Below are 25,289 nucleotides of genomic sequence, written 5' to 3'. Positions count from 1 at the left end.
AATGAACAACCGGCATTGGCCCAGGAACGCCGAGAAAAGTTTCGGACTGCCATCAAACTTATCCGGCATGGCCATTGGGCATTTCCTTCGTTGCTGCTGGGGGGGTGGGGGGTTGGCAGGAGCAGACAGCTGCGCAACTTGCGCTGTTAGCAAGGCAAGTTGCTGTGCGAAGAGAGCATTCTCCACCTGAAGTTGCTCCATCATAGCTGAATGGAGATACGTTTGGGGTAGCAGTCAATCTGTTCTGACCTCCCTTCCTCCGTTGCCCACACAGCACACACACTCCGGAACAGTACAAGGGAACAAGGTTTATTACACGAACAGACAAGAGGTTTCGTGGCAACAAGCCACCAAGACAGAACTCACAGGGACAGAACACAAAAGCAGCTATCCAGCTTGCCAGGATCCCAGACTAGAGTTGCTGGCATAAGTCCTTTGTTGACTGCTACGCAGAGCCTCTCCAGAGTCAACCCTTTTATAACCTAAAAAGGGCGTCTCCCAAACAGCACCTGAGAGCTCTTTACTGCCTATAATTACGCCCACACTCCTTGCGTCTGTGGGCGCGCCGGAAACGGGCATCTAGAAACGCCCTGCTAAGTCCTGAGTCACTGTCCTCCCCGCTGCTCCAAGGCAGGGCATTGGGAGTCCTCCTCCTCTGGCTCTCACCACTGCTCCATGCCTCTGGCGCCACCTGGTGGCCGACCAGACTCTCGGATTCCTGCTCAGCCTCCGAATCCTGTCCAGGATTTAATGGTCTTTTCCCAATGCAGATCATGGTGATTTCCATGGTTCAGATTTGCTGCCCTCCATTCATTCATTCATTCATTCATTCATTCATTCATTCATTCATTCATTCATTCATTCATTTTCTATAGTCAACGACTCTGGGTAGCTTACAATTTTTGGTGATCTCTGAGTTTGGTTGGTTTTTTTCCTTACAGAGATTTCATGACCCAACTAGCTAATGTCATCAGTGCTAGAAGGGAGTGGGCTGTGTGTGGTGAGGAGGAAGGACTGTGGGGTTCTTGGTCCTCTTTGAGCTTAGTTGTTTTCTTTTTTTAAAGAGATTTTTTATTGTTTTTTCCATCTATGAAAACTTTCAATCATCACATTAACATTGTTGCGTCATCATACCTATATATATCGATCTTATATCGCTTCCATATTTATATACATTCATTTACAGTTCTATAAATTTCTTATTGCTTCTTGGCTGATCCTACTCTCTCCATAAGGAGGAGGAGCCTCCATAAGGAGGAGGAGCTTCCGGCGATGCCGGTCGCCTGTTTGAGCTCCTAGCTTACCGTGGAGCGCCCAACAGGGGTAGGAGGTTGCCGCCGGCCCCCATGGCATCGGGGGGCTGAGATTCGGATAGCCCGACCACCCTGGCGTGTTTGGGGCTTGTTTTAGTCCACCAGGGGTGGTCGGAGAAGCTTGGAGGCAAAAGGAGCGGAGCGGAGCTGAGAAGCCGAGGAAGGAAGCTGTGAGGCAATGGCGGCGGCGGCGCGTCGCAGCCGCGCAGCACGGCGCGCAGTTTGAAAGAAGAAAGGGGAAAAGGCAAGACAGGCACCAGAAAAGGCAAGCCAGCGGCACCAGAGAGGATGGGGAGGCAATGGATGTTCTGGAAGTTCTGGAGCCGCCCTACAACGCCAAAGGACACCAGAGGACACCGAGTGGTGAGCAGAATGGGGAGGCAGCAGGGAACAGCACTGGGAGATGGCTGCGGTATTGGGTGTGTGGAAAGAACCGCAGCCAGGGACTCCCCCATAACAGCTGGCCATATCCTGGCTGCTCCCATGCTCCCGGGAACTTGCTCTGGTGTCTTGATAATCTTGGAAGCGTTTCCCCAAACTGCTGCGAATGTTAAGAGAACTGAGAACTGAGAACTGAGACGCCGGATGGGGGGGTCAAGGTGAGGATGTTGGGAACCAGTAGGAAGAAGAAGACCTTAAATAATGGTTGGGGATGGCCTGGAACCTTAGAGGTCACTGGAGACCCGTGTTAGGGCCATGGATGAGCCTAACTGACTGCCCAGACTAAGACTAAGAACAGCTGGGCTTAGAAGGCCACCCCCCATTCACTAAGGAACCCACATCTGTAACTACATCTACCTTCAACCACCTTGGACTGTCCCCCATTTTTATGATATCTCCACCTGCTTCACCTTCACGTTCTGGAAATATTTGGAATATTTTCCCCTCCAGCTCCCCATTAACATCTTAGCCTCCGGCTATTAACTATTAACTATTACCATCTGCACCCTTACCCAATTGGGTTTTAATATTTTATCAATCTACTCAAGGCTAGACCTGCTCCGCCTGCAAGAGGCCCCTCTCTCGCAGGTATGGCCCTTGGCGCTTTCAAAGGCCTGCCTTGATGACGGGTTTGTGAACCCCGAGAGGTGGAAGAAACGGAAGCTGAGGGGCTTTTTATCGAAATGTTTTACACTGTTCTTAGGGGGTTCCAGGGAGGTGGGGTGGGTTAACCAGGCCGGGAGGGAAGCCAGCACCAGACGAGCAGGTGAGTCAAGGAGGGGAGTGAGCTGGGTGGGGGGGGAGAGGGAACAAGCCATTCCAGTAGAGGGTTGTTTTATTACATCGGTCGCGGGGAGGGGGGGATGCGAGGACAGGAGAAAATCACGAGGTCGGTTGGGAGACCGTGGCTGTTGGCTACGCCCCGTCGTTTGTACCAACCCCCGCAGACTGGGTGGTCAGGAACTACAGGGCCAGGGCATGCGGCTGATGCTGTGCAATGCAAGGTCCGTAACCAACAAGGCCCCCCTCATTAGTGAGTTGATCTCCGAGGGGGAGCTGGACCTTGCAGGGATAACGGAGACCTGGTTGGGCCACGAGGGTGGCTTACCCCTCGTGGAAATGTGCCCACCGGGTTTCCGTGCATTCCATCAGCCCCGGGCCCTGGGTAAGGGTGGCGGGGTGGTGGTAGTTATTCGGGAGAGTCTAGAACCGAGAGAGTTCACTGTTCCTCAGATACCCGGTTGTGAGTCCCTAGGTGTTAAATGGGGCCCAGGGAGGCAGTTGGGCCTGCTGATTGTATACTTGGCTCCTCGCTATACATCAGCGGCCCTGCCCGAGCTCCTCGAGCTGATCTCAGAGACGGCGGTTGAGATCCCCAGGCTTATGGTCATGGGGGACTTCAACCTGCCGTCGACGGGAGCAGCATCTGAGGTGGCTCGGGAGTTCATGGCTTCCATGACAGCCATGGGCCTGACCCAACTAATTCAGGGCCCCACACACGAGGGTGGTCACACACTGGACCTTATTTTTGTATCTGAACAGTGGACGAGTGATCTGGGAATAGGGGACCTAGTTATTACTCCACTGTCATGGTCAGATCACTCATGTCTCCAGCTCGACTTCCCTGTCGCTACCCCTCATCGCGAGGAGGCGGAGCCAGCTCATCCAAGCTGGTACCGCCCCAAGCACCTGATGGAACCGGAGAGGTTCCAGATGGAGCTTGGGCCGCTACCTGTAGCCCTGACCCGCGCTCGGTCGGAGGACCTAGTGGCCGCCTGGAATATGGCGGCGGCTGGGGCCTTGGACCGGGTTGCGCCTTTGCGACCTCTCCTGCGGCAGCGATCCACCCGAGCCCCTTGGTACACCGAGGAGCTGAGGGCGATGAAGCGCCATAGGAGACGTCTAGAGAGCAGGTGGAGGTCCTCACGCTCCGAGTCTGATCGAACACAGGTAAGATCCTATTTACGGACCTACCTTGTGGCATTGAGAGCGGCCAAACATAGACATTGTGCCGCTCTTATTGCATCCGCGGATAACCGCCCTGCTGCCCTGTTTAGGGTGACCCGCTCCCTCCTATCACAGGGGGCGCGGGTGGCGCCCTTGCAGGGTAGAGCAGAGGAGTTTGGGGAATATCTGCAGGACAAAGTCGCTCAGATCCGGAGCGGATGGGCCCCCTCCAGTGGCACGGACGAGCCGTCAACAGTGAGTCTTGTAAGACCACTCTGGGAGGAGTTTGACTCTGTTGCCCCCGAGGATTTGGACAGGTTGCGTGGACGGCTGCGGCCCACCACATGTTTAATGGACCCGTGTCCCTCCTGGCTGGTACTGGCATCCTGGGAGGTGACACGAGGCTGGCTTCTGGGCCTGGTGAACGCTTCATTGGGTGAGGGATCCTTACCAACTGCCTTGAAAGAGGCGGTGGTGAGGCCCTTACTCAAGAGGCCTTCACTGGACCCAATGGAGCTGGCTAATTATCGTCCAGTCTCCAACCTTCCTTTTTTAGCGAAGGTTGTCGAGAATGTGGTGGCGCAGCAATTTCCACGACACCTTGACGAATCCGAATATCTAGACCCACGCCAGTCCGGCTTCCGACCCGGACACAGCACAGAGACAGCCTTGGTCGCGCTGGTTGATGATCTCTGGAGGGCCAGAGATAGAGGTTGCTCCTCTATCCTGGTCCTATTAGATCTCTCAGCGGCTTTTGATACCATCGACCATGGTATCCTATTGCGCCGGCTGGAGGGGATGGGAGTCGGAGGCACCGTTTTACGGTGGTTCGGCTCCTACCTCTCCGACCGGTCGCAATGTGTGTTGACGGGGGGGCAGAGGTCAACCCTGAGGTCACTCACTTGTGGGGTGCCACAGGGATCGGTCCTTTCGCCCCTCCTGTTCAACGCATATGTGAAGCCGCTGGGGGAGATCATCCGTGGTTTTGGGGTTGAATACCATCTGTACGCTGATGATACTCAGCTGTACGTTTCAACCCCAAACCACCCCAGTGAGGCTGTCGAAGTGATGTCCCGGTGTTTGGAAGCCGTCGGGGTCTGGATGGGGGACAACAGACTCAAACTCAACCCCTCCAAGACTGAGTGGCTGTGGCTACCGGCACCTCGGTTCAGTCAGCTGATTCCAGCGCTGGCCATAGGGGGTGAACAGCTGCCCCCTGTGGAACGGGTGCGCAATTTGGGCGTCCTCCTAGATGCCCGGCTGTCAATGGATGACCATGTGGCAGCCGTGGCAAGGGGGGCGTTCCACCAGGTTCGCCTGGTGCGCCAATTGCGCCCCCTCCTGGACCGAGAGGCCCTAAGCACGGTCACTCATGCACTGGTGACGTCTCGCCTGGACTACTGTAATGCTCTCTACATGGGGCTTCCCTTGGGACGCGCCCGAAGACTGCAGCTAGTCCAGAACGCAGCCGCGCGGGCAGTCATGGGGAGTACCAGGTACTCCCATGTAACACCGCTCCTGCGCGAGCTGCACTGGCTGCCTGTGGTCTTTTGGGTGCGTTTCAAGGTTTTGACCACCATCTTTAAAGCGCTCCATGGCATAGGGCCCAGTTACCTGCGGGATCGCGTCCTCCCACATACATCCCAGCGGCCAATTCGCTCTCACAGGGAGGGGCTTCCCCTGGTGCTGTCCACTAGGCAATGCCAGCGGGCGACGCCAAGGAGTAGGGCCTTCTCTGTGATGGGCCCAACCCTCTGGAATGACCTCCCCCCTGACATTAGAACCACCACTGACTTCCGTTCCTTCCGGCAAAAACTAAAGACTCACCTGTTCCGACTGGCTGGCCTGGCATAATTTCAACGCCTATCTCCTGGCATTTATATTTTTACTGGTTTTTAAGGGGATTATTCTGTAGACTTAATTTTATTGGGTATTGGGATTTTAATGTCTGTTTATTTTAATTATTTATTAGCAATACAGTCCTGCACATCTTTTATCCTCCTCTTATCCATCTATTTTATATTTGTATATATATATTGTCCATTTAGTAATTTTAATTGTTTTAATTTTGTTCTTTGACATGGTCTGTACACCGCCCCGAGTCCCTTTGGGGAGAGGGGGCGGTCTATAAGCGCTAATAAATTGAATTGAATTGGCTAAATTAATTTTATTTCTGTTATACAACCATTTATACCAATTATCCCAAATTTCATAGTATTCAGACTCTTTTTTTTGTCCTTTAATCTTAATGTTAATTTATCCATTTCTGCGCAATCTAGAATTTTCTGAATCACTAATTCATCTGGGGGAATATTACTCTGTTTCCAACGTTGGGCAAACATTATTCTGGCTGCCGTCAACAAGTATATTAATATATATTTAGTTTTCTTTCTATGTTTCCCCTTAGTTATCCCCAGCAGAAAAAGTTCCGGTTTATATTCAATTTGTTGTTCTATAATTGGTTGTATCCATTTCCAAATTTTAATCCAATACTTTGGCTTGGTTGTTTTCTCGCACACATTTCATGACCCATCTAGGTAACATCACCAATGCTAGAAGGAGAAGGAGGTCTAATGTTAGAATGATTGAAGAGCCACCGGTCCAGTAAATACCACAAATACCGGTCCAGTAAATACCAGAAGCAGAAGAGCAGCAGAGGCTCATCTGAGCGAGCTTCTCCTGAGGCTGCCAAGGTAGAGGAGATGCGCTTTCTGCCTCTACCTGTCCCCTTCATGAAGGAAGCCATGATTCAGGGCTTAGAGTCTCACTGGGTAGCCAAGAGGCTCCAGCATCTTCTGGGGATGCCCTGGGTTCTTCTCAGGTTCCTCAAGAGCTTCATGCCCTCTGCTCCCGCTTCCACCTCAGACAGGCCCCTGGGGGTCACAGTTGTGGTGAGGAGGCCTCGAGTCCTCGCCTTTGTGGCCGCCGAGACCAAAAAGAAGCTGGAGCTTCACCTGAAGAAGAGAGTCCAACTGAAGCGTTGGCAGCTGCCCTGGAAGGTCCAAGAAGCTCTCAGACACATGAAGTCATCTCCTCCTCCTCCTGCTCCTCCTCTGCCCAAGATTGAAACTTCTCTAGTGCAGAAACTGGAAAAGAAGGCCAAAATTTCAGTGGTCACAGGTCCACCATTGCTCCAGAGGTCGCTGGAGGTCATTCAGATGAAGTTGAAGTTTCACCTGGCAAAGAAGTGTGTCGAAATACAAGCAGAGGCATTTCCAAAGGTGGTCCTTCATTCCTGGAGGTGCTCAGACTTGGCCAAGCAGGCTCTGCCCAAGCTGGCATCTTGTGTGGACAAACCTTCGGAAGCTCACCTGGTTTTCCTCCCCCAGGACGCTAAGATGGAGCTGGCAGTGCAGAGAAGGCGCCTGAGTTCCTGTTGGGACCCGGGAAAGCAGTATGTAGAGTCCCTGTCTGGAATGGCCCCTCCTCCAGTTTCCGCCAAGCCCCTCCTGGGCAGGAAGGCAGCTTCCGAATTCTCGGGGGCACAGACCCTGTTTCTCCAGCAAGGGGGGCGAGAAACCTTGGAAGCCCACGTGAGAAGAAAGAGGCTGCACCATGAATGGGGCCTCCCCAGTGTGGTCACAAGATCTCTGAAGGCTTTCCTGCCGAGCGTGGCCCCACGGGGTTCAGTAATCCGGCAGACTAAGAGCCGCGTCGAAACTCTGCCATGGAAACTTGGCTTTCTCCCTGAGGACACCTGCCTTCTCCTGGAGTTCCACCTTCAAAGGATGAAGCTCCAACAGAGGTGGGGCTTGCCCAGGAGAGTCCTCGAGACCTACCGACGGTTGTTTCCAGAACTTCCTTATAAGGGGAAGAGAGGGGCAGTGAACGGGATAAGACCACTGCTGGGACAGCCCAAGCAGGAAGAAGAGAAGGCTAGAGAAACTCAGGGCCTTCCATTATGTCCAGCTCAACCACCCCTGGTGTTAAAAACGAAGGTCCCGAAGAAGGTGCAGGCCCAGCTGACTAAGACACATCTGGAGGTGTCCTTGCCAAGCTTTCCTGCTGTCCCAGAAATCTCCTGGAGATCTCCTCAGTGGTCTCACTCACTAGTTCCGGAGGAGAAACCTCGAGCCAGGTTTGGCCTTGGAGAAACTCTGACGGGCAGTGCGAGGCAGGAAGGAAGCAGTGCTCTCCTGCCAAAGAATGTGGGATGTCTGGGAGGTCCCTTTAGATCTACTCTGGAGACCCATTTCAAGAAAAAATCCCTGGAGATTAGATTCCAGTTAATAGGATATGAGATGTTTTCTGGGCCCACCAAATGTGTTTTTCTTCCTAAACTTTCTTCTCTCTCCTCGGAAATCAAACCCAGAACATCTTGTTTGTATTTTGTGGAACAGGACATTGTGGAAAAGATTAACTTGAACATTAAACGCAAGCATTTAATGCATCTTTGGGGCCTTCCAAGTATCTACACTAAATCCTTGAATAAGACGTTTGGCAATGTTGTTGCAGGAGGACCGCCACTAGAGATGGCCAGGCTCAAGAGGCGGACTCTGGAGAAGGACATTGGCCAGGAGAGTCAAACAGCCAATGCAATGGGTTCCAGAGAACAGAGATTCTCAAGAAAAGGTCCATGTTTTGTCCATATGGAGATTCTGGTTCTTCTGGAGATGCATGTCCAGCGCAAGAAGCTACAGCACGAATGGGGCTTACCATCCATGGTTCAAAGATCTCTTCAGGCCTTTGCCGCACTCTCTTTAGAACCAGAACGTCTCTTAGAGGGGCTTGGCATGGCCACTCCCAGCTCGTTCAAGGTGACAATTAAAATAACCGAACGCTTGTTATTCTTGGACCTTGAGACGCAGAAGCTTCTGGAGGCTCACATGAAGAGCCGAACTGCAGCCCATCGATGGGGTCTCCCCAAGCGTGTCCAGGTATCATTGAAAATATTTCTGCCCCCTGGAACTTCCCAAGTTGAGGGCGACCAGGGTGAAGCCGAAGCCCCGTGGAACGCCTACAACCGACTCTTCCAGACTGCCTCAAAGCAACGGCACAAAGCAGAAAACATACGTCGTGTAACCACAGTCAAGGAGGCTCTGCCCAAAGCTGGCCTTCTAGGACGAATGTCCCAAGGAAAAATCTCGATGTCTGGAAGAGAGACTCAGAAGATGTCACCTGGCCAAGAGACCACCCTGGCGTTCCTTAAACAAGAAGAGTTGGATTTTATGGAATTCCATGTACAGCACAAGAAGATCCAGCACGAGTGGGGCTTGCCAACTCTTGTGCAGAGATCTCTGCAGGCTTTTGCGCCAGTCCCTTCTGAGCCTCCAAGAAGGTCCTTGCCAGGTCTGGTTCTGAAGAGGTTGGGAGAGGGAAGAAAAGCAAGTAGGCTGGTGCATGCGCCACAGCCTATGATAAGAGTGGTGGTCCATTACCCGTACTTTTTAAGTTAAGAGGCAAAGGACCGCCTGGAGTATCATGTGAGCCGTCAGATCCAGGAACACACGTGGGGCCTTCCTCTACTGATCCAAGATTCGTTGAGAGCAATGGTCCCTTCACATCAGGTCCCTGTCGAAAAGGCCCACCGTGAACGTCATGTGGGATTCCACCTGCGAGAGGGAGTTCATGCTTCCCGTTCCAGAAGAGAAGGACCACCCTGGTGGACCTCATCCTGGAAAGAAGCTACTGTCAAGCCGGTGAAGAACATCCACCAGAGGAAACCAGAGGCAAGATCTAGTTCCAGCTTCCCAGAGGCTGCTGTCAGATCCCCTGAGGTCAGGCAGCTTTCCTACATCCATACATCCTGGGACCTTCTGGAGTTTCACATCATCCAGAAGAAGATCCAGCATGCCTGGGGCCTGCCATCTGCCATCTTGAAATCTCTGGGCATTTTTGCTCCCTTTCCACTCAACCTAGAGAAACACACTGGAAGGAGGCCCCAGAGGCGTCCAGGAGACAAGGCAGATGTGGAAACGAAGGCCCAGCAGCTTTGGTTCCTTGACACAAACATACAGCAACATCTGGAGAGCAGGGTGAGGACTATGGTCACAAAGCATAGATTGGAGATTCCAAAACGGATTCAACACCTGTTTCATCCATTCACCCCTCCTCAGCCCTCTTCCCAGGTTCCAGAACGACTTCTCTGGTCTCGCAGGTATAGACGGCCTCAGGACACATCACTTGCTCCCCAAATTTTGGCACCATTGCAAAAGGCAAAGCGCCATTTGGGGGCAATGGAGACACCCCAAAGAGCATTACAGGTTAAGGCAGGGGAGACTACTGAAACAATGAGGTTCTTTTGTCCCAAAATGATGCCCTCTTTCCTCCCTGTTGAGGAGAGGGATCTTCTGGAATTCCATATCCAACACAAGAAAATCCAGCACGCGTGGGCCCTACCGTCGATGGTGCTTAGATCTCTCCATGTCTTTGCCCCGTATCTTCAAGCAGAGAAAACTAAGTCTAGGAAACCCAAAAGGGAGACAAGGGACGTGCAAATCCTCACTCAAGACCTCATTTTCCTCAGCGCTGAGATGAAGGAACGCTTGGAGGCCCACCTGAGACATCGTACCTCAGAGCACAGATGGGGCCTTCCGGGAAGAATCCGGCGATCTCTGAGGGCCTTCCTGCCACTCGGATCTCCTTCTCATCCTGGGGTGACTGGATCCCACCCTCTTTTGCCTTTGCCACCCAAATCGTTGCCGACAACGGAAGACGTCAATGAACTGGTGATTTTTAAGCCAAAGCCCAAACAGAAGACTTTAGTAAAACGGAGTGTTTGTGATAAGAGACAGAGAGCAACAGGCAGATCTCAACAAACGAACGCTCAGACTTGCTCAGGGACCAAGATGGGACTCTCTTTCCTCCCAGAGGGCATCCAGAACATTCTGGAATTCCACATCCAGTGGAAAAGGATCCAGCACGCATGGGGTTTGCCGTCAACGGTGCTACAGTCGTTACAAGCTTTTGCCCCACATCTCTTTAAAGCTGAGAAGTGCACTAGAGGGATGATGGCCAAGGTTTCCCCATGGGATGGAGAAGTACAAATCATTAGTCAAGACCTCGATTTCCTTAGCGTTGAGGAAAAGGAACGCTTGGAGGCCCACCTGAGACATCTTACATTGAAGCACCGATGGGGACTTCCCGAAAGGGTTCAGCAATCTCTGAGGGCCTTCCTGCCACCCATATCGCCTCCTCCTCACTCTGAGATGACTGGATCCCTGCCGCTCTCGCCCTATCGACCCACAGCCACCTACATGCAGCCTTTGTGGACTTCTAAGGAGACGGAAGATCCTCAAATCCTGCCACCTTCCTCTCCTTCTTTATACACCACCAGGAACGACGTGTCCAATGTTGGTAAGCCTGAAAGGAGAGCCAGCTTCCAAAAAGTGACGTTTGCAAATGGAGGGACCACGCCGAGGGGGAAAAACAGGATGCCTCTTCCAGGTGTTAAGGCAAGGATGGTCAGCTGGCAGATGGAAGACAGTTCTCCAAAGACAACCAAGCAGAGAGGCGCTCTAGAAGGACTGGATTCTCCTCCAAATCCTTCAGCGGCTGCCAGGGAACTGAAAGGGTCTCCTAAGATACCCATCAGTCTCTCCTACCATTCACCAGCCCCAAAGAAAAGTGCCATGGCCTCGTCAAAAGGGCCAGAGGAGAAGAAGAAAAAGAAGAAGAAGAAAGTCCGATGGAAGCTAGAGGAAGATCTGGTAGATGATTCCTCTCTGCTAGCAGAAGACAACGAAGCCCAGGATTCTTCTTGGTCCTCAGGAGACGACATGGAAGGGTCAGAAGGGTCCTCAGGAGATGTCACAAGCAGTTCTTCTCTCCAAGAGCCAGAAGCTGCCAAGATATCTTGCAGGCCTTGGGAGGGCCAACCATATCATGCTTCCATCCCTCAACAAATCTCCTATTTCTTCCCACACTGTGTTCATGTTCCCAATTCCTCCTACGAGGATGTTGTAACGAGACATTACGGACAAGTCAAGGGGGAGCATCATGCAACATGGAGCAGCAGGCTACAAAGGAGAGGAAGGAGGCTTATGTGGAAAGAGTTCCTTGGTCACTCTCTGGGAGAAGTAACCAGGTGCCAAGCCTTTTGTAGAACCCAATTGCCGGAACAGTGGTCTTCTGAATGCGAGGGATTCCTCTGCCTGCCACATCCTTCATCCTCTAGACAAAGCAGGTCCCCCACGGGAGGCCATGATGTTCAATCTCCCAAGGAGAGTAGAAGGGGCCCACTTCAAAAGCAAGACGCCATAAGGACAGATGTTGAACTTCAGGTCCATCATGAAAGTTGTACCTTGACCCTGAAGACGGACAGTGAGGAAGAGGGGAGAAAGGAGAGTGTCACCTTTTCCATCGCTAAGGAGCAGAGCCTTTTGTCCCTGGAGACCAAGTCCCAAGAAGGCATGAGGGGAGATGATTGGGACCAGGGGAGAAGGTCGGAGGTGAAGTGGGAAGACCAGAACAAGGAGGCAGGAGAGTCCCTCAGAGAAGAGATGGGCAGCTGGAGATGGGCTAACTCCTCAGCAACGAGACAACCCCCAAATTTAGCTGAGGGTCCTGCCCTTTCCTTGGTGGCCCCCTTGGAAAAAACAAGTGATCAGATCTACAGCACAGTGGTGGGATCTGGAGATCATGGCATCCTAAAGCCAAGTGAGATTCCAGACCGTAAGGACAAGGTCCTCTGGCTGAAAAGACAGGCTCCAGTAGACCTTATGCAAGCAGGAGATATGGGGCAGGGCGGTGGGGCCCAATGTCCTCATCCTAGAGGGAGGAGGCCTATCGACCGTTCCCCAGGAAGGCCCCCAGAAGCTGGGAAGAAGAAACAGGTGAAGGTCAGCAGGTCTTCGATGGAAACTCGCCAAGAACTCCTCGACTTCCGGAGGCTGGCCTTTGACCCGAAGCTCAGCCAGGGTTTGGAGATTCCTAGACAGGGGCTCCACAAGACGCCCCAGGAACAGAGGTCTCCAGAGAGCGAGAAGATGACCATTTTAGGTAACATCCTGGAGAAGAAATTGAATCTGCAACAGGGACTGTTCATTTGGAGGCAGAGCTCAAGACCAAAGGAAAAAGAAGGAAGGGGGCGAAAGAGAGACAAAAGGGAAGGAGGAGGAGGAGGAGGAGGAGGAGGAGGAGGAGGAGGAGGAGGAGGAGGAGGAGGAGGAGGAGGAGGAGGAGGAGGAGGAGGAGGAGGAGGAGGAGGAGGAGGAGGAGGACAGGCAGGGAGACTACCACAACCATTGTCGTCACCCATGGACAAGCAGAGCTCCGCCCTCTGCACCATCCTGCAGGGGAAGCTCCATCTCTGCAGAGAGATCCTGAAAGGAAAGCTTTGTTTCTGGAGGAAGAGCCAGGAAAAGCCAGCAGGGGTTCCCAAAACCAGGAGAACTGGGAAATCCGGTGGGGCGAATGGAATAAAATCAGGGGCGGTGAAGTAGGAGATCTATATTCTGCAGTACCTTTTCACTAATAAATCTTCATTTTTGGCAGCGTTGTGTCTAGGGTCTGCCTGAAAGAACATAGAACAACAGGATTGGAAGAGACCTTGGAGATCTTCTAGTCCAACCTGTTAAGTTATTAAGCTCCCCATTAGAAGAGCGAGTATGCAGAGAAGCGTAATGACAGTGATATGGAATAACACGCAGAAACCAGCATACAGAGACACTGAATAGTATAAAAATATAGTAGTTTATTTTGTAGAAATATGGAGGTATTCAGAGTCCGGTTAACAGTCCAAGTCATACACGGTTCAGTAATTCAGTTATCAAAATAGTCAGTCTAACACACAAAGTATAGCTAAAGAGTAGCAAACCACAATAACTCAAAATACACCGATCAGCTTCTAACAAAACAGAGAGCTAACAGCCATTCTGACTCCCTCTTATGGCTGCTTGAGGTAACAAACCAAGTACATCTCTTTAGCATTTAAAGTAACAGTAAAGTAATCATAGTTTATATACATTGCCAAGCCAAGCCTAGGGTTACATCCCTAACACACAGGCCAGCTGGTCTTCCGGTTTCTGGAGCTCCAGTGCGCATATGCACACATGCACATCAGGCGTGGCTTCCAGCAGAAGGAGATCTTATACCATTCTGGACAAACAGCTGTCCAGTTTGTTTTTGAAAGGCGAGCCATTCCACTGATTAATTAACAAAATAGCAAAATGGGAAGGGACCTTAGAGGTCCTCTAGTCCAACTCCCAGCTCAAGCAAGAAACATGTATCATTCTGGAGAAATAGCTGTCCAGTTTCTTCTTGAAAACCTCCAGGGGTGGAGCATCCATGACTTCTCGAGGCAAGCTGTTCCCCTGATCAATTAACAGAATAGCGGAATTGGAATTGCCCCTAGAGGTCCTGTAGCCCAACCCCCTGTCTGAGCAGGAGACCTTATACCAATGATGGTGAACCTTTTCGGCAACAAGTACCCAAACCAAAACACGTGTCCATGTGCACACGTCGGAGTGCCGAAACCCAAAGACCAACTGGTCAGTGAACGCATGCCTGTTTTTTGGCCATTTTTGAGCCTTTTCCAGGCTGTTTTGGGGGCATTTTCAGCTTGAAAACAGCCCAAAAAACACCCCCCAAAAGGTCTGTTTTTTAAACCAGAAGAGCAGCTGGCGACATAGAGTGCCCTGTGTGCCATAGGTTGACCCTCACAGCCTTATACCACCCTGGACCAAGGGCTGCCCATTTTCCCCTTGAAAAGCCTCCAGAGAGGAGCAATTGGTCGCTCATCTGCTGCTCAAAAAAGGGAGGTCATTTTTTTTACCGCTGGTTGGGGCTCGACTTACGACCACAACTGGGACCAGAATTTAGTTGCTAAGCAAGGTGGTTGTTAAGGGAATCATGTGGTCATTAAGCGAATTGGCTTTCCCCATTGACTTTGCTTGTCGGAATCTGGCTGAGATGTTTGCAAAAGGTGACCCCAGGATGTTGTGAGTCCATGGCGAAATCTGTGTGCCCAAATTTCACCCGCATCCTTACCCCTTGTGCAGCCTCCATTCCTTCCTCTAACTCGTGAGCCTCTGGAGGCCCCTGTCCCAGAAGGCATGAGTTCTCTAACTCCCCAACCCAGAAGCCACAGCCCACTACTGGGCCATGAGCTGTTCACAACCAGGTTGCCTGAAGGGACAGGCAAGCATGTGTGTGCACCCCATTTGCATGAGCAGTGGGCAAGCTCACACATGCATGTTCCATTTCTACGTGTGGCAGACGTTTGTGCCACTTGTGCAAATGAAGCTGTACACGCACTTACCTGTTATCTGATCAAGAGCATGAAGCAAATTCCTTGTCCCGGCAAAACTCCAAATCTTTCAAGGGAGGATTTACAGTCACAGACCTTCTCTGGCTTGGAGAGCTGCCAGGCCGATATCTGCAGAACTTGGCAAGGAGTCTCGGAGAGTCCCGAACCAATTAAGTGAACTAATGGCCTCTTGCAAACTCCACTCCCCTTTTGCTCCTCTTTTATTCCCTATGGGAGGGACCATTCATCGTCCTCCTGTGGCCTTACTCCCAAGTCGACCCCTGTTCTCTAGCTGTTCCCTTCGTCTGGCAACTCTGTGAATGCGCACACCGGGAACAGGCTCCAGTTGTTCCTCTGTCTCACTGATGTTTGACTCTGAAGGCAGCTGATAACTGTCAGACGGCCCTGGCCCCTTCTCTGCCTCCGACACAGAGCCTTCCCCAGACTCCAGGACTGGCCCAGGTTCCTCCCCAAACTCCTCACTGTCCAAATCTGCTGCCAGTTCTGTTGGCTGCTGGTGGGCCATAACACTACCTGCCACCCGCCTAGAACCATCTCCTCTCCTCTCCCCCACCCCACCGGTCCACAAAGCTGGAAAGTTTGGGGAAGTCTACTTTAATTGTTTCCTAAGCAGCCTGTCAGCCTGGCCATTGCTGCTTTCCTTCAAGCTGGCTGCCGTGGAAGCGGGGCGGGAGGGAGCAATGGGCATTTGGGAGGGGAACTGTGCAGGTGGCGGGAGGGTGGAATTGCCAAGAAGTGATGGGGACTCAGAGAGGCCAGCTTGGGTTGTTTAACAGCTTCAAGGCCAACCGTCCTGGGAAGAGCATGCACGAGGGCAGCGTGGAGCACCTGGACCAGAGATGTTCTCAAAATGTCTTCTTGGCTGATGATATGTTAGCCTGACTACTGGGGCTATTTTCAATTTGTCTTTTTCGTGTGCATTTGCTTCAGACCTTCCCTGACTTTTGCTGAATTCAGTTCTTTCAAAACTCCAAATCTTTCAAGGGAGGATTTACAGTCACAGACCTTCTCTGGCTTGGAGAGCCACCAGGCCAATATCTGCAGAATTAGGTAAGGAGCCTCGGAGAGTCCCGAACCAATTAAGTGAACTAATGGCCTCTTGCAAACTCCACTCCCCTTTTGCTTCTCTTTTATTCCCTATGGGAGGGACCATTCATCGTCCTCCCGTGGCCTTACTCCCAAGTTGACCCCTGTCCTCTAGCTGTTCCCTTTGTCTGGCAACTCTGTGCATGCGCACACCGGGAACAGGCTCTAGCTGTTCTTCTGCCCCACTGATGTTTGACTCCGAAGGCAGCTGATAACTGGCATACGGCCCTGGCCCCCTCTCTGCCTCCGAAACTTTCCACCCTTTTTTCCTACCCATTTTCAAGACTATTGGGGGGCATTTTAAAGGCTCTTTTGGGCCATTTTTTCCAAAATAAACCAAGCCAAAAAAAGCCTCAAAATGGGCCAAAAATAGCCCTGAAAACAGGCCAAGAAAAGCCTTGAAAACCAGCCAAAAAAGCCTTTAAAAGACCTGAATAAAGCCCCCCAAAAGCGTCGAAAACAGTCCAAAAAAAGCTCTGAAAACAGGCAGAAAAAAGCCTCAAAAACGGCCTGAAAAAAGCCCCGAAAATTGTCTGAAAACAGTCCTAAACACAGGGCATGCAGAGGCCAAAAAATGTCTGGCAGGTGGGCGGGGCTTCAGCAATATTCGGTCTATAAGACACACAGCCATTTTCACCCCCTTTGAGGAGACAAAAAGGTGTGTCAATATAAGGTTGAAAATATTCATTTTAGTGGACAGCATAATTGACAGCCAGGCTGGAATTGATTAAATCATGCAAATAATAGCAAACAGGGAAAATCCCTTATAATACGAATTTCCCTGATCGTATAGATGTGGCACCCCAGAATACGCATATAGACACACACCAAAGAAAAGATATTTGCAAATCAAGCTAAGGGCATCCTACTGGAGCTACCTGTCCACCAAATTAAATATTGCAAAGGGCACATTTACGCACACCTCACCAAGGACCGTCGTTCTTATAAATATTACCAACCTCTATACCCAAAATTGTTGCTACTCCAAGGGCTGTTTCTATGCTCTCAAATAACAGAATAGCAGAATTGGAAGGGCCCTTAGAGGTCTTCTAGTCCAACCCCCTTGCTCAAGCAGTCCACACAAGTCCGATGGAAGCTAGAGGAAGATCTGGTAGATGATTCCTCTCTGCTAGCAGAAGACAACGAAGCCCAGGATTCTTCTTGGTCCTCAGGAGACGACATGGAAGGGTCAGAAGGGTCCTCAGGAGATGTCACGAGCAGCTCTTCTCTCCAAGAGCCAGAAGCTGCCAAGATGTCTTGCAGGCCTTGGTTTTAGTTTGATATTCAATTAACATCCATACAACCTTGGCTTCTTTTTTAAGTAACATCTTCTCACTTTTCCTAGTGTAACTCAACTCTTCTAGTTCCATAACCCAATGGGTAGAATTATGTTCTTAAATGCAGTCACTTTTGCTTTTTATTTTTGATAAATACTCATTCCTTGTGTAATTTTTACTGCATTTTAATTTTTTTCCATGTTGCCATTTTTAGTAAATATTGCACCCAGATACATAGTTTCTTCCTCACTTTTGTTAGACATTTTTTTGTTGGAATGATATAACTGGTGTTATTAGGATAGAGAAGTAGTTACAAAGATAGATAAAGGGTTCTGATGGAAGAAATTTATATACATTGCCTATTTCAAAATAATGTTGTTTTTTTATGACCTATCATAATATTATTATGCCCTATCATATTATTATTATTATTATTGTTGTTGTTGTTGTTGTTGTTGTTGTTATTATTATTATTATTATTATTATTATTATTATTATTATTATTATTATTATTATTATTATTATTATTATTATTATTATTATTATTATTATATGACCATTTGGTCTATCATGAATTGTACAATTCATGTAATGTTTGTGTCATTATTGGTGACTTTACAGGGCTGCCACAGTGGGAATGGGAGAGTAGAAAAGGGGGTAAATCATAACAACATTTTCTCACATGAGGTCAAGGTCGGGCTGTGGTGGAGCCCGACCTAGAGGAGAGTGAATGAATTTTGGCGGCAGTTGAGATGGGATTGATTGGGCCATGTGATGTGAATTTCACTGGACAGGCCAGGGTGTGAGTTTTAGTGTGGGTGGGGGAAAATATGGGATTTCAGTTTTGGATGTTCCCCAGATTTGCCAATATGACTTCTCTAATAAAATCTTACTTTGATGGACTTCTGAATTGCAATGATGAGTTAGTTGACAGTTTGTTGCAAATGATTTGAGCACCACAGCTAGCAAAAGGGCATTATCTGCATCCATTCCTTACATACCATAAAAGCGTTAAGGAGCCAAGCAAATATCAAGCAGACTTGGCTTATTCATTGCTCAATGCAGAGCTCCATTGCTCCATCTTTGTGCAAAACATTTCCTATTTCCCAAGGCCATGCTGACTGATAGTGCCACCTGCTGCCAGTGCAGAGATGTACATGCTCAGAAGGATGGTCAGTGTTGATGACCCTTAAGCTTTGGCACTTTTACTTGGCCTTCACTTGACACCAGCTGAAAACATCTCCCGTGCTTTCTCTTAATGGGTGTATGTCCCCCCCACCTAGCCTAAAAGGGAACTGTTCTTCCCAAAGGTTGCTCAGTCATCTCTTGGACCCCTTCGGTTCAAATTCTGCCCTCATGCCTTAGTACAATGTAAGCCTGGTTAAGATTTTACTTTTCCTTTGCATAAGGGAACATTGCAGCGTAATGGGAATATAAAGGAAGAGGGAGTTGCAAGGAATTATGTCCAAGAGAGTTAGAACCAAAAAAGGCACAGAAAATGCATTGATTTTGATCAAAATAAGTTGTTTTGGAGGTAGATGAAAAAGGCTAAGCAAAGTACTTCTAGCAAAGTGAAAAGCATTAAAAACAAAGTTTTAGAGCTTTGTACATGAATGTGCCAGAGTAGCTCTGAACTGAATTCTATCAATTGTGATGACTTTTGGCATAAAATAAAGGCAAACAGCAAGGAGCTTGAACTAGAGCTAGTCTTTATTCAGCGGCAGCCATCTTTAAACTGACTTCTGCTGTGGGTGACATCATTAAAAAGGTTAACTGTTTCCTAGCCTTCTTAAAGAGCTAAGCACAGCAATTGCACTTAAAATATAACATAAAGCATACACATCATTACATCTCCCTTCTTAAATATAAAACATCTAATATAAAATATTTCCATATTTTTGGTTTAATAGCTTGACCATAGTGAGAAAAAGTTACCGCTGTCTGATCATCAGTAAAATTACTGTCAAGTTGTGAGTCGGTTCCAGCATTGTCACATGCTGATATGCTTACATTGCCCTTGGAGCTTTCGGTAGGTTGTATATCCGTGTTCAGGAGTTTTGTGCTATCATGCGCCTGCGCTTCACTTTCCTTGTTGTTTTCTTCTTCCAACGCCGCGTCGGCAGCCGTGTCTGGACGCAGATGACAACTGTTTCTTCTCAATTGCTGTCCACACTTGGTTTCAACTACATATGATTTTGGTGAATTGCCCTCTTTGACAATTGGAGCAGGTTCCCATGTTTTCCCAGTGACTCTGTGTCTCACAGCTTGCCCGGCACACAGTGGACGAAGAGGCTTTATCAAAATACAGTTTTTGCTTTCTCATGTTTATGTTCTTCTGAGCTATTACCCACTCATGTGTGATGGAACGAGGCTGCAATTTATGTGGAGCAGTAGGCACTGTAGTTCTCAGTGTTCTTCCCACTAACAGCTGAACTGGTGAGCATAAGCCCTCAATGGGTGTTGCACAATAGTTTAGTAGGCCCAAATACACATCCTGCCCTGACGTTTGTGCTTTCTGTATAATGGATTTGGCTATGCCAACATACTTCTCTGCTAGGCCATTGGCCTGTGGGTGATAAGGGCTTGTGGGGTTGTGCTTGATTCCCCATTCACGCAGAAAGCACTGGAATTCGGCACATGAGAATTGTGGCCCATTGTCAGACACCAGTTCTTCACACACTCCATGTCTTGAAAGTATTGTCTTGAAGGCCCATATGACTGTTGCTGCTTTTAAACTTCCCAGCTGCACTAGTTCAAAGTATTTGCTGTAGTAGTCTACTATTATCAGATAGTAGATGTCTCCAAAATGAAAAATGTGCATAGCCAGTCTCTGCCATGCCCGTGAAGGAGCATTCCACGGTGTAAGAGGTTCTTTCGCATTGTTTTTTTGAAATATCTGGCAGGTATCACACTTCTTTACAAGTGTTTCAATGTCAGAGTCCAACTGAGGCCAGTAGACCACCTCCCATGCTCTGCGCTTACACAGAGTAATGCCCAAAGGTCCCTGATGAATTTGTTCCATTACTTCTGCCCGCTGTGACTTAGGTATAAGAATACGGTCACCCATTAGTATGATATCCTCATAAATGGATAGTTCATCTTTCACAGGCCAGAATTCCTGCAGCTCAGGACACAGCTTCTTGCGTTTTTCTGGCCAGCCATTGCACATGACACACGTTAGTTTCTCTAGTACTTTATCCTGTTTGGTATCTTGTCTTCTTTTCTCCAGCCGTACATCTGATATTGGCATGTTCACTAGTATTGTATGCACCTGCTCTTCCAACTCAGGTTCGTCCCTGGCTTCATGTCCTTCTGGAAACACTCTTGACAGGCAATCTGCCATTGGAATTTCCTTCCCAGGCTTATACTTCACTGTGAGATCATACTGCTGTAATTTCATAATCATTCGCTGCAAGCGTGGAGGTGTAGAAGCTAGCAGTTTTTGTAGTATGTACTCCAACGGCTTGTGGTCGGTTTATACAACTACTGGACGGCCATATATGTACTGGTGAAACTTCTCACATCCATTCACAATGGCCAACATCTCTTTCTCAATTTGAGCATAATTGGCTTGTGTCGTGGTCAGTGCACGTGAAGCATAAGCCACCAGATGTCCTTGTTAAGTCAGTACAGCACCTAACCCAAACTGGGATGCATCCACTTGAAGCACAGTGTCAGCATTTACATCAAAGTATCTCAGTATTGGCCTGGGATGTTTAATGATCAGTTTGTTCACTTTGTCAAAAGTCCTTTCCATGTTTTCATCCCAACACCAAATGGCATCCTTCTGCAGCAATGCACGTAACGGTGCTGTCTGTTGTGCGAGGCCCTTAGAGAATTTCGATAGATAGTTGAAAATGCCCAATGATGTCTCCAGTTCCTTTCTGGAGGCTGGCGCCTTCATGTTAAGAACTGCTGTGATCTTCTTTGGATCAGGCTTCAAACCCTCTTTGGTTAGTAGGCGTCCAAAATATGTCACTTCTCCTACCCCAATTTGCATTTTATTTGGATTGAGTTTAAGATTTCTTTTATGACATCGATTGAGCAAAGCAGTAAGGTTTCTGTCATGCTCTACTTGATCCTTTCCATAGACCAACAAATCATCAACTATTACTTCAACACCATGTAGACCAGCAATTAGTTCATGTGATTTCTTTTGAAAAGCGCAAGCACAAGAAAAGACAAGCAAAGACAAGCCCTGAATGCTGGCTCGAGCGCGACTGCCTCCGGGCTCAGCCCTCCCGCGGAGGCCAGCGCGGGCGGTGGCGGGTGGCGACGGAGGCACTTTACCTGCAGCCGGGCGGCGAGAGCGAGTGGAAGGTGGAGAGCGAGAACATCTCCACCCGATCCGCCATTTTCTCCATTTTCTCCATTTTCTCCGGCCACAGAGTAGCGCCGCGCAACCGTAGCACTGTGCAGCCGAGCAGAACAGAGATGAGGCGCTGCAGGCAAGGCAAGACGAGGGGCGGCGAGGCCGGGGCTGTCGGGGCGGTGGCGACGGTGGGTCTTCCCTGTGGATGCTGCCGGGAGAGGCTGGCGAGAGCCGCAGCTGCATGGCGCTGGCGCTTCCCCCGACCGGGCCCGGCCTTCTTAAAGTCACAGGGAGACATTTTGGGAGAAAAGCCGTATGGACGACACCAAGGTTTTGGGGGCAAGGAAAAGTAGCTGGCGATATTGGCAAACTTCGTGGCAAGTGACCCACTCACTTTTCTGACCCACCCACTTTCAATATCAGGAACCAAAGAAAGATTTCAAACAATACTGTGTTTCCTAAAAATTGTTCTTGTGAATTGTTATCTCTCTGTGTATTAGCCTGCATGTGTGTTTCCGTCATATACTCAAGGGCAGACCTAATCCTACTGCGGGAGTCCCCCCTCGCGCAGGTCTGGCCCTCTGCTCTTACGAGGGCCCACCTCGATGAGGGATACATTAATCTAGAGAGTTGGGCGAGGCGTAGCCTTAGGGGGTTTTTATCCAAATTTTTGATTCGTCTTTTAGGGGGTTCTAGGGTGGGGGGAGGGGCTAGTCAGGCTGAGGGAGGGACCAGTGCCAAGCCGGCGGGTGGAGTTAGCAAGGAAGTGAATGGAGCCGTTAAGGGGGGAAAGTAGCGATACTCCAGAAGAGGGTCTTTCCGTTCCAACGGTCATGGGGAGGGGCGGGTGCAAGGGTAGACAGAGATCTCATCACCGGTTGGGAGACCGTGGTCGTCGGGTATGGCCAGTCATATGTCCCAACCCCCACAATCTAAGTGGTCAGGACTACAGAGCCAGGGCCTGAGACTGATGTTATGCAATGCCAGGTCCGTTGCCAACAAAGCCCCCCTCATTAACGACTTGGTGTCGGAGGGGGAGCCGGACCTGGCAGGAATTACGGAGACCTGGCTGGGCCACGAGGGAGGTCTCCCTTTCGTGGGAATGTGCCCGCCAGGTTACCGTGCATTTCATCAGTAGGCAGGGGTGGTGGGGTAGCGGTCTTTGTGAGAAAAGGTCTTGAGCCGAGAAAGACCACTGTGCCACAGATAACCGGTTGTGAGTCCCTATGCGTGAAGTGGGGCCCAGGGAGGCAGTTGGGCTTGCTGATTGTATACCTGGCTCCTCGCTATGCATCAGCAGCCCTGCCCGAGCTCCTCGAGGTGGTCGCCGGGATGGCAGTTGAAACCCCCAGACTGCTGGTCATGGGGGACTTTAACTTGCCATCGGTAGAGGAGTCATTCGAGGTAGCTCGGGAGTTCATGGCCTCCATGACAGCCATGAACCTGACCCAAATAATTCAGGGCCCCACACATGAGGGAGGACACACACTGGATCTTATCTTTGTCTCTGGCCGGTGGAGGAGTGATCTGGGAGTAGGGGATTTAGCCATCACATCCCTGTCATGGTCAGATCACTCACTTCTCCGGCTCGACTTTCCAGCCGCTACTCCCCATCGTGGGGAGGCGGAACCGGAATGTCCAAGATGGTTCCACCCCAGGTGCCTAATGGAACCTGACAGATTCCAGACGGAGCTCGGGCCATTTCCTGTAGCCCTGACCCGCACCCGGATGGAGGACCTAGTGGCTGCATTGAATAGTGCGGCCGCTGGGGCCTTGGACTGGGTTGCGCCTTTATGGCCTCTCTTGCAGCAGCAAACCACCCAGGCTCCTTGGTTCACCGAGGAGCTGAGGGTGATGAGGCGCCTCAAGAGACGCCTAGAGAGCAGATGGAGATCGTCACGCTCTGAATCTGACCGAACACAGGTGAGAGCCCATTTACGGACTTACCTAGTGGCGTTAAGAGTGGCCAAGCGTCAGTATTGTGCCACTCTTATTGCGTCCGCAGATAACCGCCCCGCCGCCCTATTTGGGGTAACCCCCTCCCTCCCTCAACAGAGGCCATGGGAAGCCCCTTTGCAGGGTAGAGCAGAGGAATTTGGGGAGTATCTGCAGGACAAAATCGCTCAGATTCGAAGTGAGTTGGTCCCTACTAGCGGTCTGGAGGGAACGCCGGAGGCGGGTCTTGAGGTTCCATTCTGGGAGGAGTTTGACTCTGTTACTTCCGACGATATGGACAGGTTGCGTAGGCGACTGCGAGCCACCACATGTTTATTGGACCCATGTCCCTCTTGGCTTGTACTGGCATCCTGGGAGGTCACACGAGGCTGGCTCCAGGAGTTAGTCAACGCTTCTTTGAGTGAGGGGTTCCTGCTGGCCGTCCTGAAAGAGGTGGTGGTGAGGCCCCTCCTCAAGAAGCCCTCCCTGGACCCAGCTTTGTTAGCCAACTACCGTCCCGTCTCCAACCTTTGCTTTCTGGCGAAGGTTGTAGAGAGTGTGGTGGCACAACAGTTTCCACGCCACTTGGAGGAAACTGATTATCTGGACCCGTGCCAGTCCGGTTTCCGGCCCGGCCACAGCATGGAGACGGCATTGGTCGCGTTGGTGGATGATCTCTGGAGGGCCAGAGATGGGGGTTGCTCCTCCATCCTGATCCTATTAGACCTCTCGGCGGCTTTTGATACCATCGACCATGGTATCCTATTGCATCGACTGGAGGGGTTGGGGGTGAGGGGCACCGTTTTGTGGTGGTTCTCCTCCTACCTCTCTGGCCGAGCGCAATTTGTATTGGCAGGGGGGCAGAGGTCGACCTCGAGGCCGCTCACTTGTGGGGTGCCACAAGGGTCGGTCCTCTCGCCTCTCCTGTTCAATGCATATATGAAGCCGCTGGGCGAGATCATTCGTGGGTTTGGGGTAGATTACCATCTGTACACGGATGACACCCAGCTGTACATCTCTACCCCAAACCACCCCAAAGATGCCATCGAAGTGATGTCCCAGTGTCTGGAAGCCGTACGGATCTGGATAGGAAGTAACAGACTCAAGCTCAACCCGTCCAAGACTGAGTGGCTGTGGCTACCGGCGCCCCGGTTCAACCAGCTTACTCCATCACTGGCCATTGGGGGCGAACGTCTGGCCCCCGTGGATTGGGTACGCAATTTGGGCGTCCTTCTAGATACCCGGCTGTCAATGGACGACCATGTGACAGCCGTGGCCATGGGGGCGTTTCACCATGTTCGTCTGGTGCGCCAATTGCGTCCCCTATTGAACCGGAGTGCCCTTCGCACAGTCACTCATGCGCTTGTGACGTCCCGGCTAGATTACTGCAATGCTGTCTACATGGGGCTCTCCTTGAGATGTACCCGAAGGCTGCAGTTGGTTCAGAATGCGGCCGCGCGGGTAGTTTTGGGAGTCTTTAGATACTCCCACGTAACACCTCTCCTGCGCGAGCTACACTGGCTGCCTGTGGCTTTTCGGGTGCCTTTCAAGGTGTTGATTATCATCTTCAAAGCGCTCCATGGCACAGGACCTAGCTATTTGCGGGATCATATCCTGCCTCATACATCCCTTCGGCCGATCCGCTCACACAGAGAGGGACTCCTCCGGGTGCCGTCCACTAGGCTGTGCCAGCGGGCGACGCCCAGATGAAGGGCATTCTCTGTGATGGGCCCGACCCTCTGGAATGACCTTCCCCCTGACATTAGAAC

General features: G+C 50.5%; 1 protein-coding gene across 1 annotated transcript in view; it reads left to right on the top strand.

Moving 5' to 3' along the window:
* Positions 1–25,289, top strand: part of MYCBP (MYC binding protein) — a 227,919-nt gene that overhangs the window by 24,026 nt on the left and 178,604 nt on the right. The gene's annotated exons all lie outside the window — the stretch shown is intronic.

Source organism: Natrix helvetica, assembly GCF_964273705.1.
Source record: "Natrix helvetica genome assembly, chromosome: 9".
Taxonomy (NCBI): domain Eukaryota; kingdom Metazoa; phylum Chordata; class Lepidosauria; order Squamata; family Natricidae; genus Natrix; species Natrix helvetica.
Note: the sequence above shows the minus strand (reverse complement) of the source record. Positions and strands in the feature narration are given on the sequence as shown.